The sequence below is a fragment of the Balaenoptera borealis genome (genome assembly GCF_965194805.1).
Source record: "Balaenoptera borealis genome assembly, chromosome: 3".
NCBI classification, from domain to species: Eukaryota; Metazoa; Chordata; class Mammalia; order Artiodactyla; family Balaenopteridae; genus Balaenoptera; species Balaenoptera borealis.
In genome coordinates, this window is record NC_138866.1 from 147775854 (window position 1) to 147789169 (window position 13316).

The 13316-nt window shown below is 36.5% G+C and overlaps 1 protein-coding gene across 2 annotated transcripts in view; it reads right to left on the minus strand.

Moving 5' to 3' along the window:
* Nucleotides 1-13316, minus strand: part of BLM (BLM RecQ like helicase) — a 103557-nt gene that overhangs the window by 85424 nt on the left and 4817 nt on the right. The window lies entirely within an intron of this gene.

Below are 13316 nucleotides of genomic sequence, written 5' to 3' on the forward strand. Positions count from 1 at the left end.
TTGACAACAACAAAATGTACACATTCTTTTCAAGAACAGACATTTACAAAAGCTGACCATGTACTGGGTCACAAGGCATGTCTCAACAAACTTCAAAGGACTGACATCATAATGGCATGTTTCCAACCAAACGTAAATTAGCTAGAAATCAATAATAAAAAAGATAACTAGAAAAAAACTGTTTTCATATCCACTGGAGATTCATACCTGAAGAAATAATATGATTATACAATGATGGTCTTTTTAACCCCAGTCATTCTTTAGTAGCTGGCATCATCATTTAGTAATTGGCATTCCACTATAAAGAACTTTCCCTTCTTCCCTATTTGTTTTCTATCAGTAAGGATTCTTAATTTATTCAGTGGGTTGTAATCCATACTGTCATTATTTATGCTGATGCTCAAATTGTTTCATATATGGGCAGTGGGAATAGAATTCCTTCAAGCTGGCTCCTTTGTCCTTTTTTATTTTTAATTGTGCTAAAACACACCTAACATTAAAAATTTACCATCTTAATCGTTTTTAAGTGTACAGTTCAGTGATGTAAAGTATATCCACATTGCTGTGCAACCAATCTCCAGAACTTTTCTGCCTTGCACAACTGAAACTGTGTGCCCATTAAACAACAACTTCCCATTTCCCCTTACCCCCAGCCTCTGATAATCACCATTCTACTTTCTGTTTCTGTGAATCTGACTACTTGGGTAGAATCATACAGTATTTGTTTTCTTTGTGACTGGCTTATTTCACTTAGCATAATGTCCTCAAGGTTTATTCATGTTGCAGCATGCGTCAGAATTTCCTTCCTTAAAGGCTGAATAATATTCGGTTGTATGTACATACCACATTTTGTTTATCCATTCATCTGTCGATGGGCATTTGAGTTGCTCCCACTCTTTGGCTATTGTGAATAATGCTGAAATAAACACAGGTGTACAAATATCTCTTTGAAACTCTGATTTCAATTCTTTTGGGTATGCACCCAGAAGTGGAATTCCTGGATCATACAGTAATTCTATTTTTAATTTTTTGAGAAACTGCCATACTATTTTCCACAGCAGCTGCACCATTTTACATTCCCAGCAACAGTGTGCACGAGTTCCAATTTCTCCATAATCCTCATTTCTCTACATCCTTACCAACAGTTGTGATTTTCTAGTTTGATTTTAAATTCATATACATTTATTTATTTATTTATGGCTGCTTTGGGTCTTCGTTGTTGCACGCGGGCTTTCTCTAGTTGCGGTGAGTGGGGGCTGCTCTTTGCTGTGGTGCGCGGGCTTCTCATTGCAGTGGCTTCTCTTGTTGCAGAGCAAGGACTCTAGGCTCGCAGACTTCAGTAGTTGTGGTCTGCAGGCTCTAGAGTGCAGGCTCAGTAGTTGTGGCGCACGGGCTTAGCTGCTCCACAGCATGTGGGATCTTCCCAGACCAGGGCTCGAACCCGAGTCCCCTTCACTGCCAGGTGGATTCTTAACCACTGCACCACCACAGAAGTCGTTTCTGGGGTTTTTTGATAGTAGCCATCCTGAGTGTGAGGCGATATCTCATTGTGTTTTTGATTTGCATTCCTCTGATGATTAGTGATGCTAAGCATCTTTTCAAGTGTTTGTTGGTCATTTGTGTATCTTCTTTGGAGAAACGTCTATTCAAATCCTTTGCCTACTTTTTCATTGGGTTATTTGTTATTTGTTCTTTTTAAAGAACTGTAGGGGTTCTTTACAGATTCTGGACTGGGGGAAAGGGAGCAAGAGTGAGGCATTACACAGGGGCATGAAGAAACTTTTGGGAGAGATGGATATGTTCACTGATCTGACTGTGGTGATGATATCTCCTATATATCAAAACTGATCAAATCGTAACTTAAATATATGCAGTTTATTGTAGGTCAATAAAGCTGCTTCAGAAAAAGCAAACTCAAAGAGCATCTAGAAGACTGAAAAGTGTTTTGGAAATTTTACTTCCCTTCAGCCCCTTGACAACAACTAAAGATAGATGACTAAATCAGTGACTATAATATGAAGTATCTAATTCAAAAAAAAGAATTTCAAAGTTTTCCTTCCTTCATCTGAAACAATTTATTAGCACTGTGATTACCTAGACTCTTGAAGTTTGGTAGAATTTCCCTATGAAACCATTTGGACCTAGTGTTTTTTTGTTTTCATTGGGATAGTTCTTTCAAAACTTTGTTTATTCTATGGAAATTGAGGTATTTAACTTGTAATCTTTACGGGGATCTATTTTGTTAAATTGTATTTCCCTAAATAATTATCCATTTCATATAAATATTCAAATATGTTTAGAGGTATGCAAATTAATCTTGTATTTTAAAAAATTTCTTCTATATTAGTGGGTTTTCCCCCACTTGTCATTTTGCATTTGCGATTTCCTCCTACTTTCTTAAGTTAGCTATTAGTTTGCTGGCTTGTTAAATTTTTCAAGATACAAGATTTTGATTAATCACATGTTCTTCTGTTCTCTATCATTAATTTCTGCTTCTATCTTGATTATTTTTTAGCCTCTTGTGCTTTCGTTTGGCTTACTTTTTGTTCTTTTTCTAACTTTCCAAGTTTGGAATTTAGTTCATTTATTTTCCGTCCTTCATTTATAATGTCTTTAAAGCTATACATTTCCCCCCTTCACCACTGCTTTATATGTGTCTTATAAAATCTGATTTGTTGTGTTTTCATTTCATTAATTTTCAGGAATCCTTTATTTCAGTTTGTATTTCCCTTGTATCCAATAGTTCTTTAATAGAAGATTTTTAATCTTCCAGGGCCTTTTCCTTTTTTTTTAAATTTCATTTTAAATTTCTAGTTTTGCTGTACAATGATAAGGACTGTTCATAATCTTTCTACTTTTGGAAAATACTAATGTTTTCTTTCTGACCTAACATACTGTAAAATATAATACTAATACTAATGTTTTCTTTCTGACCTAAGATACTGTAAAAATTAATAAAGGGAAACTTCATTTAAAATGGAGTTGTGAAGTCTTGAAGGGGGAGCTCTCCACACACGTACCTTCCTTCACAGCTTACTTCACGTTCCTCGGAGGGAAGCTTACTTTATTACCCGATTCTCTCATTGTTGAGCAACAGCCCAGTCAATGAGAACTCCAACAACTCAGCCACCCTGAACGCTCACATTCCTCCAATGGACTGTGGTTTGGAGCAGCCCTTCGCAACTTCTCCTTTTTCTATATAAAGTAAGGTTGCTCTCCTTTGTTCTCCAGACCTACCCGTGGTTTGCTATAGTTTTCATGTCCTAAATGGCAATTCCTCTGCCATTCCTGAATAAGCTCATTTTGCTAGTAAAATAACTGGCTATTTTATTTTTAAGGTTGATAATATGAACTATTTTTAGAATGCAAAATGCACACTTGAGAAGACATATTATTACTGGACTAACCCTGCAACTTTTCCACAGGTTTTTAATTTTTCAAAGAAAAAAAAAAAAGAGAGAGAGAAAGAAGGAGAGAGATGGATCCAGAAAATCCTCATGTTTGGAAATAAAGAAATATACTTACTAAAAAAAACCATGGATCAAATAAGATAACAGAGTGGGCATTAGAATATATTTTTGAACTGGACAATAATGAAAGTCTACATATAAAAAAACTTGTGATACGCAACTAAAGAAGTAATTACAGGGAAACGTACAGCCTTAATTGTTAGAAAGGACAAATGAAAATTAATGAGCAGAAGGCATCTATCTCGTATCTATTTCATTTGTGAAAATGAAAAAACAAAATAAGCCCAATGAAAATACAAAGAAGAAAATTATAAAGATAAGAGCTAAAATAATAAATATAAAATAGAGAGAATCAATAAACCAAGTTGGTTCTGTGAAAAAACTTATCAAAGGGGCTTCCCTGGTGGCACAGTGGTTAAGAATCTGCCTGTCAATGCACGGGACATGGGTTCGACCCCTGGTCCGGGTAGATCCCACATGCCGCAAAGCAACTAAGCTCGTGTGCCACAACTACTGAACCTGTGCTCTAGAGCCCACGAGCCATAACTAGTGAAGCCCACGCGCCACAACTACTGAAGCCCGCACACTTAGAGCCTGTGCTCCACAACAAGAAAAGCCACCCCAATGAGAAGCCAGCACACCGCAAAGAAGAGTAGCCCCCGCTCACTGCAACTAGAGAAAGCCCACATGCAGCAATGAAGACCCAACGCAGCCAAAAATTAATTAATTAATTAATTAAAAAGACATCAAAAAGAAGAGAAAAGGCATAAATAAACCAATATTGAGACTAAAAGAGAAACTCAACCACATATAATATAGATATTAAAATATAGTAATAGGTTGTTATGAACAACTTTGGGCCAATAAAATCTAAAATTTAGATGAAAGGGACAAATTTCTTCACAACCTTACTTATCAAAACTCACTCAAAAAGAAACAGAAAGCCTAATAGCCTATAGCCATTTTAAAGAAGTATCTGTGGCTAAAAATCTACCCATAAAGACAGCATCAACACCTGAGAGCTGGTGAATTCTTCTGAGCATTTATGACAATATTCCAATTTTTAAATGAAAAATTTATTTAAAATTCCAGTTTTATGAACGATTCCAAAGTACAGAAAGACTGAACCTCGCAACTCACTCTATGAGGCCAGCATAATTTTGGTACAGAATTCTGTAAGGGCAGTTCAACGTGAAAAATTACAGGCTAATTCTTATGCATAAATGTAGCTGCAAAAAATCCCAAACAATATGTTAGCAAACCAAATCCAGTCATGTATAAAATATACTATGACCTAGTTGTACTGTCTCAGGAATGTATGATTGGCAACATTAAAAAAATCAATTAATATAGTTTACCAAATTATTAAAGAAGAAAAATCATACGACTTTTCTCAAGAGCTCCAGAATATGCATACGATAAAATCAAATATCCATTCACAATGAAATCCATTCATTATGAAAACTCTTATCAAACAAGGAATAAAAGGGAACTTCCTTAACCCTACAGAGGGGATATATAATTAAAAAATAAACAAACCTCCAATAAGGTGATATTTAGAAAGCTTTTCCTTTTAGATCAGGAACAGTACAAGGATGCCCACTCTCACCACTTCCATATGATGTGCACTGGAAATTTAAGCCAGAGCAATAAAGCAAGAACAGTAAATAAACTGGAAAGAAGCAAGAACATTAACGTTCACAAATGATACAACTGTGTATATAGAACAACTAAAAGAATCTTCAGATGAATGGAGGAGGAAAGCCTCAAGAAGCTGTAAAGGGCAAGGAAGCAGATTCTTCCCTAGAGCTTCCAGAAAGGAACACAGCCTTGCCAACACCCTGATTTTTAGCCCAATGAGACTCATTCAACTTCAGAACTACAGAACCATAAGATAATAAATCTGTGTTGTTTTAAGCCACTGAATTTGTGGTAATTTACTTATTTAAAAAATTTTTTTTAAATTGGAGTATTATTGCTTTACAATGTTGTGTTAGTTTCTGCTGTACAATGAAGTGAATCAGCTATATATATACCTATATCCCCTCCCTCTTGGACCTCCCTCCCAACACCCCCCCACCATCCCACCCATCTAGGTGGTCACAGAGCACCGAGCTGAGCTCCCTGTGCTATACAGCAGGTTCCCACTAGCTACCTATTTTACACATGGTAGTGTATTTATGTCAAATCTAATCTCCCAATTCATCCCACCCTCCCCTTCCCCCACTGTGTCCACATGTCTGTTCTCTACATCTGTCTCTATTACTGTCTTGTAAATACATTCATCTGTACCATTTTTCTAGATTCCACACATATGTATTAATATACGATATTTGTTTTTCTCTTTCTGGCTTCACTCTGTAAGACAGACTCTAGGTCCATCCACATCTCTACAATTTCATTCCTTTTTATGGCTGAGTAATATTCCATTGTATATATGTACCACATATTCTTTATTCATTCATGACACTGGACATTTAGGTTGTTTCCATGTCCTGGCTATTGTAAACAGTGCTGCAATGAACATTGGGGTACATGTGTTCTTTTGAATTATGTTTTCCTCCAGATATATGCCCACTAATGGGATTGCTGGGTCATATGGCAGTTCTATTTTTAGTTTTTTAAGGAACCTCCAAACTGTTCTCCATAGTGGCTGTATCAGTTTACGTTCCCACCAACAGTGCAAAAGGGTTCCCTTTTCTCCACACCCGCTCCAGCATTTAGTTTGTAGATTTTTTGATGATGGTCATCCTGACTGGTGTGAGGTGATACCTCATTGTAGTTTTGATTTTCATTTCTCTAATAATTAGTGATGTTGAGCATCTTTTCATGTGCCTCTTGGCCATCTGTATGTCTTCTTTGGTGAAACGTCTATTTAGGTCTTCTGCCCATCTTTTAATTGGGTTGTTTTTTTTTATATTAAGCTGTTTGTATATTTTGGAGATTAAACCTCTGTCCATTGCTTTGTTTGTAAATATTTTCCCCCATTCTGAGGGTTGTCTTTTCATCTTGTTTATGGTTTCCTTTGCTGTGCAAAAGGTTTGAACTTTCATTAGGTCCCATTTGTTTATTTTTGTGTTTATTTTCATTACTCTAGGAGGTGGGTCAAAAAAGATCTTGCTGTGGTTTATGTCAAAGAGTGTTTTTCCTATGTTTTCCTCTAAGAGTTTTACAGTGTCCGGTCCTATATTTAGGTCTTTAATCCAATTTGAGTTTATTTTTGTGTATGGTGTTAGGTAGTGTTCTAATTTCATTATTTTACATGTAGCTGTCCAGTTTTCCCAGCACCACTTACTGAAGAGGCTGTCTTTTCTCCATCGTATGTTCTTGCCTCCTTTGTCATAAATTAGGTGGCCATATGTGCATGCATTTATCTCTGGGCTTTCTATCCTGTACCATTGATCTATATTTCTGTTTTTGTGCCCGTACCATACTGTCTTGATTACTGTAGCTTTGTAGTATAGTTTGAAGTCAGGGAGCCTGATTCCTCCAGCTCCGTTTTTCTTTCTCAAGATTGCTTTGGCTATTTGGGGTCTTTTGTGTTTCCACACAAATTGTAAAATTGTTTGTTCTAATTCTGTGAAGAATGCCATTGCCAGCACCTTGATTTTTAGCCCAATGAGACTCATTCAACTTTGGAACTACAGAACGGTAAGATAATAAATCTGTGTTGATTTAAGCCATTGAATCTGTAGTAATCTGTTACAGCAGAAAACTAATGGAGTGAGTTTAGGTAGACTGCCGGATATGAGGTCAATATACAAAAATTAATTCTATCTTTATGCACCACCAATAAACCGTTAGACAATGAAATTTCAGAAAACTTACCATTCACAATGGCATAAAAATTTAAGTATCAAAAAAATAAATCTACCAAACTATGTCTATGATTCTATTAAGAAAATTATAAATAATTATTAAGAGAAATTAAGGAGTAATCAAACAAATATTTGTACCATAATCATGACTGGAAGACAACAATACTGTCAAGATGCCAATTCTCTCCAAATTGATCTATAACTTCATGCAATTCTAATAAAAATTCTATTTTTTCCCCCTGGAGGAACTTAATAGCTGAGTGTAAAGTTTATATGGAGATGCAAAATTCCAAAATTAGCCAAGATACTCTTGAATACCTATAGGATGAGAAGACTTGCTCTGGCAGACATATAAAGACTTATTAAAAAACTACTTTAAAAACAGTGAGATATTGATGCTAGGATAGGCAAACACCAGTGGAAGAGAATAAAGAACCCACAAGCAAGCCAATATAAAGACACTTAATTTATGACAAAAGTAGCATTGCAGAACACTACGGAAGGAGTCTTTTCAGTAAATCGTGCTAGAACATCGGATATCTACATGGGAAGAAATGAAATTTAAATCCTACTTCACTCCATACACATCATTTTCAAGTGAACTGCAGATCTAAATGTAAAGGGCAAAACAATAAAGTTTCTGGAAAATAATACAGAAGAATAATTTTATAACCTCCAAGAGAGTTCTCAAACAAGATACAAACAGCACTAACAAAAAAGAAAAAGATTAGAAAAACTGAATTGCATTTTAATTGAGAATCTTTCGTGTGCCAACTAGCTAAAACAGCACTAAGACTTGAGACACCTGAATATAAAGAAAAGCAATGTACTGATTAGCACAAAAGTCAGGATAATAGTTATCTTTGGGGTATAGGATAAGACAGGGGCAGACAGGAGGCTTCCTTTTTTTAAAATTTTTTAAATTTTTATTGAAGTATAGTTGCTTTACAATGTTGTATTGGTTTCTACTGTACAGCAAAGTGAATCAGCTATACATATACATTTATCCCCTCTTTTTTGGATTTCCTTCCCATTTAGGTCACCACAGAGCACTGAGTAGAGTTCCCTGTGCTATACAGTAGGTTCTCATTAGTTATCTATTTTATGCATAGTATCAATAGTGTATATATGTCAATCCCAGTCTTCCAATTCATTCCACCCCCCCTTTCCCCTTGGTATCCATACGTTTGTTTACGTCTGTGTCTCTATTTCTGCTTTGTAAATAAGATCGTCTATACCAATTTCTTCAGATTCCACATATATGTGTTAACAGACAGGAGGCTTCTAAGGGTGTTAGCAATGTTCTGTTTCTTACCGGGGACATAGGTACAGAGGTGTTTGCTTTGATACATGTCATTAAACTGCTGTTTCCGGGGTCCCCAAAGACCACTCCCTCATGTTCAGTGATGAACGACCACAGGCATACCGTCCTAACTCACAGCGAAGTTTTATTACATCAACAGACAGTAAGGACACACCAACAGAGCAACAAGAGGAAAAGACACATCAGTCTGTAGGAATCCATGTGCTGGATTCTACATGCTCCCTACCTCCCATAGAGCACATTCTCTCTCAAGAAAAGTGCAGCTACACGTGCGCAATGTTTTTGCCCTAGGAAACCCACCAGGGATGCATTGTCTAGGGTTTTTATCTGGGGCTGGTCACAGAGGAACACTTTAACACCAAAATTTCAGATTCTCAGAATGAAAGCAAGTGTTAGTGCCACAGGTGGGCAAAAGAACCTTATCACCTTAGGAAAGGTTTCAAAACCCAAGTTCCCAGGCCTACTATGTTAACCCATTCCTGCACAGCTTATATAGATATTTTCTGCACTTTTCTCTATGAAATATATAATATTTCACAACAGGGCGGGGGAAGGGATAATTAGGGAGTTTGGGATTGACATGTACACACTGCTATATTTAAAATGGATAACCAACAAGGACCTAGTGTATAACACAGGTAACTCTGCTCAGTATTATGTGACAACCTAAATGGGAAAAGAATTTGAAAAAGAACAGATACACGTATATGTATAACTGAATCACTTTGGTATACACCTGAAGCCATCACAACATTGTTAATCAACTATACTCCAATATAAAATAAAAAGTTAAAAAAATATTTCACAATAAGTGTTTAAAAATAGTTGACTAAAATTATATTAAATCCACTTTTAAAAGCCACAGAGTAGAAGATATTTGCAATATATATAACTAACAAATAAATAACCACCATGTGGAATGAAAAAATAATTCCTACAAAATAAGAAAACGATAGACAACTCCATGGAAAAGACAGAAAACTTGAAGAGACACTTTTAAAAAGAGGAAACAGTCCATAAATACAAGGTGCTAGACTTCATTAATAATCCAGGGAATTAAAATCATAAGAAAATACATACACCTACCTGATAGGCAAAAATTAAATACACAATATCAAATATTAGAAAGGATGTGGAGCAATGGAAAGTCTAATAACACTGGTAAGGGACTTCCCTGGTGGCACAGTGGTTAAGAATCCACCTGCCAATGCAGGGGACACGGGTTCGATCCCTGATCTGGGAAGATCCCACATGTCGCAGAGCAACTAAGCCCCTGTGCCACAACTACTGAGCCTGCACTCTAGAGCCCACGAGCCACAATTACTGAGCCCATGTGCCACAACTACTGAAGCCTGTGCACCCTAGAGCCCATGCACCACAACTACTGAGCCCACGCGCTGCAACTACTGAAGCCTGCGTGTTCTAGGTCCTGCATGCCGCAACTCCTGAGCCCGTGCGCCTAGAGCCCGTGCTCCGCAACAAGAGAAGCCACCGCAATGAGAAGCCCGTGCACCTCAATGAAGAGGAGCCCTTGCTCACTGCAACTAGAAAGCCCATGCAGCAATTGAAGACCCAACGCAGCCAAAATATAAAAATAAAATAAATAAACAAACAAACACTGGTAGGAGTGCAACCACTTTTGAAGAAAATTTGGCATTAGATTGAAAAGTAAAACCTATACATATCCTTAGACCCAACAGTTTTACTCTTAGTTATATACAAACTTATTAACATGTGCAGCAGTGAATATGAACAAGAACATTCACAGCAACATTAATAGCTCAAATCTGAAACCAACCTAAATGTCATCAAAAGCAGGATGGATAAACTGTGGCACAATCATACAATGGAATATTCTATGGCAACAAAATAAATTTTTATTAACAATTATAAAATTATTTAAAAATTTAAAAAACCTGTATCCACAATACAGAAGAATCTCACAAACATAATGTTGAACTAAATGAGAAAGACAACGTAGAATACACAAACTACCATCCCATTTATAGAGTTCAAAACCAAGCAAAACTGCACTACATTACTTACAGGTTGCATATATGCGTAAATTAAGAAGACAAGAGAATTATTACTACAAAAAAACAGGAAAACAGTTATCTCTAGTGTAGGGAGGAGGTCATGATGAGGGAAGCATACTTTTGGAGTACTATTAAGTACCCCAGATTTCTTGATTTGGATGACAGTTACATGTAATTATAATTTTATAATTATTCTTTACATTTATATAATTTTAATGTAAAAATTAAACTTTATAATTTTTCTTTGTAATTGTTTATATATATATATACACACACACTACGTAGTTTTAAAAACGTATCTACTTTTACATATGAAATTTTTTAAAAAAGAAAATTAGCAACAAATAACAAATAAAGGATTAATATTAAAAACACATAAAGTTCCTGTGAACAAATGATCAGGGAGTATAAACACATAGTTCACCAGAATATACACAGACAAAATAACCTCATGGAAAAATGTTCAATTTTTCTAATAATTAATAGCATGAAGCAACATTTCACACCTATTAAACCACGAAGGAGAGTGGAATAATGTGATAATTTACAAGATAAATGACTACCATGGAGACTGAGAAGCTGCATGGAATAATTTAAAACTGAAAAAAACTCAGTAAATTATGAGTATATTAGGGTTACAGTAAGAAATTTGTATAGTTAAAATTTAGAAAATTTAAAATTTAAATTTCATGAAAAAATATGGTTCATTAAGATATAGGACTTTTTAGACAAAGTAAACTCAATAGTTCCTTGCCATTCTAGAGAACAAAGTCTATATGTCATAACACCAAGAACTTCCATTAGTTGATTTTGACTTGTATTTTCACTCTGTGCCAGGGATCGTAGGAGGCACTAGAGGACAGAGATAAGCAAGACATAATTACTTCCTTCAATGAGCTTCTAGACTAGCAGGAAATAGACATGTCAATAAAAAATTACAATGAAATGGGATAAGTCCTACAATAAAGTCTTTTCTTAAAAGTCTTATGGCTTCCCAGATGAAGGTAAAGCTCAGGAAAATCATAGAGCAGTTTTCCAAAGAACACTGAATTGGATCTTGAAGGACAACTGGAACCTTCCAAACAGGGTGGAGGTTGTGAAAGGTAGTCTACGCACTATTCATGCAAAGACTGAGGTAGACTAGCAGGTGGTTAGAGGAGACTGCTCAAAGGCCTCATGTATTATGCTACAGGCAATGGAGACCCACAGGGGCTTTTGGCATTTAGCTCCCCCAAATATTCTACAATTACACTGGATCTCTTTTTCTACCTTTCCTTCCCTTAAAAGGAATATATACAGAATATAACACAAAGCAATATACAGATGTAATGCAATCCCACAACATTTTTCACAGAATTGAAACAAATAATCCTGAAATTCACATGGAATCATGAAAGACCCCGAAGTGCCAAAGCAATCTTGAGAAAAAAGAACAAAGCTGGAGGTACTGCCCTCCCAGACGTCAGACTATACTACAAAGCTACAGTAATCAAAACAGCATGGTACTGGCACAAGAACAGACACATAGATCAATGCAACAGAATAGAGAGTCCAGAAATAAAACCCACACACCTATGGTCAATTAATCTACAATAAAGAAGGCAAGAATATATAATGGAGAAAGGACAGTCTCTTCAACAAGTGGTGCTGGTAAACAAAAAACCCAATCAAAAAATGAGCAGAAGATCTAAATAGACATTTTTCCCAGAAGACATACAGATGGCTAACAGGTACATGAAAAGATGCTTAACACTGCTAATTATTAGAGAAATGCAAATCAAAACAACAATGAGATATCACCTCACATCTGTCAGAATGGCTGTCATCAAAAAGCCTACAAATAACAAATGCTGGGGAATTCCCTGGGGGGGGGGTGTCCAGTGGTTAGGACTCCATGCTTCCATTGCAGGGGGCACGGGTTCGATCCCTGGTCAGGGAACTAAGATCCCACAAGCCATGGGGTGCAGCCAAAAAAAAAAAAAAAAAAAAAAAAAACCCAAAAAACAAATAACAAATGTTGGAGAGGAAGTGGAGAAAAGGGAACCCTTGTACACTATTAATGGGAGTGGTGCAGCCACTATGGAAAACAATATGGATGTTCCTCAAAAACTGACAATTGAACTACCATTTGATCCAGAAATTGGCACTTCTGGGTATATATCCAGAAAAAATGAAAACACGAATTCAAAAAGATACATGCACCATATTTCTCCTACTAGACTACAAGCTACTTTCTGATAGCAGCCTGGCTAACTAAATGTTGGCTCAATTTAATACTATTTACTATTCCTCACACAGAATACTCTATCTCCCACCTTCTCCAATTTCTGGTCTCTCACCCAGTCTCTCTCATTACTGCCCCTTCATCTTGACAGGGGCACAGGAGTGCTATTTACCCACGTTGGTGGCACCAGGAGCTGTCAGGTACCCGCTCCATCTCAGGCCACTAGGTGTCCAAAGTGCCAAGTAACCTAAGGGCAGGTGAGGGGTATGGGTGAAATCCCCATGTTGTGCAAGATGTTTTGGAGTCAGGCAGTTCTCAGTTCAAATCCTATTTCTAGCATTTAGTCACCAAATGCCCTTTCATCACAGAGACAATTGTTTGTGCTTCAGAGTCTCCATGTATAAAATGCGGACAACCTTATCTAGTTCTCTGGGTGGTTATAAC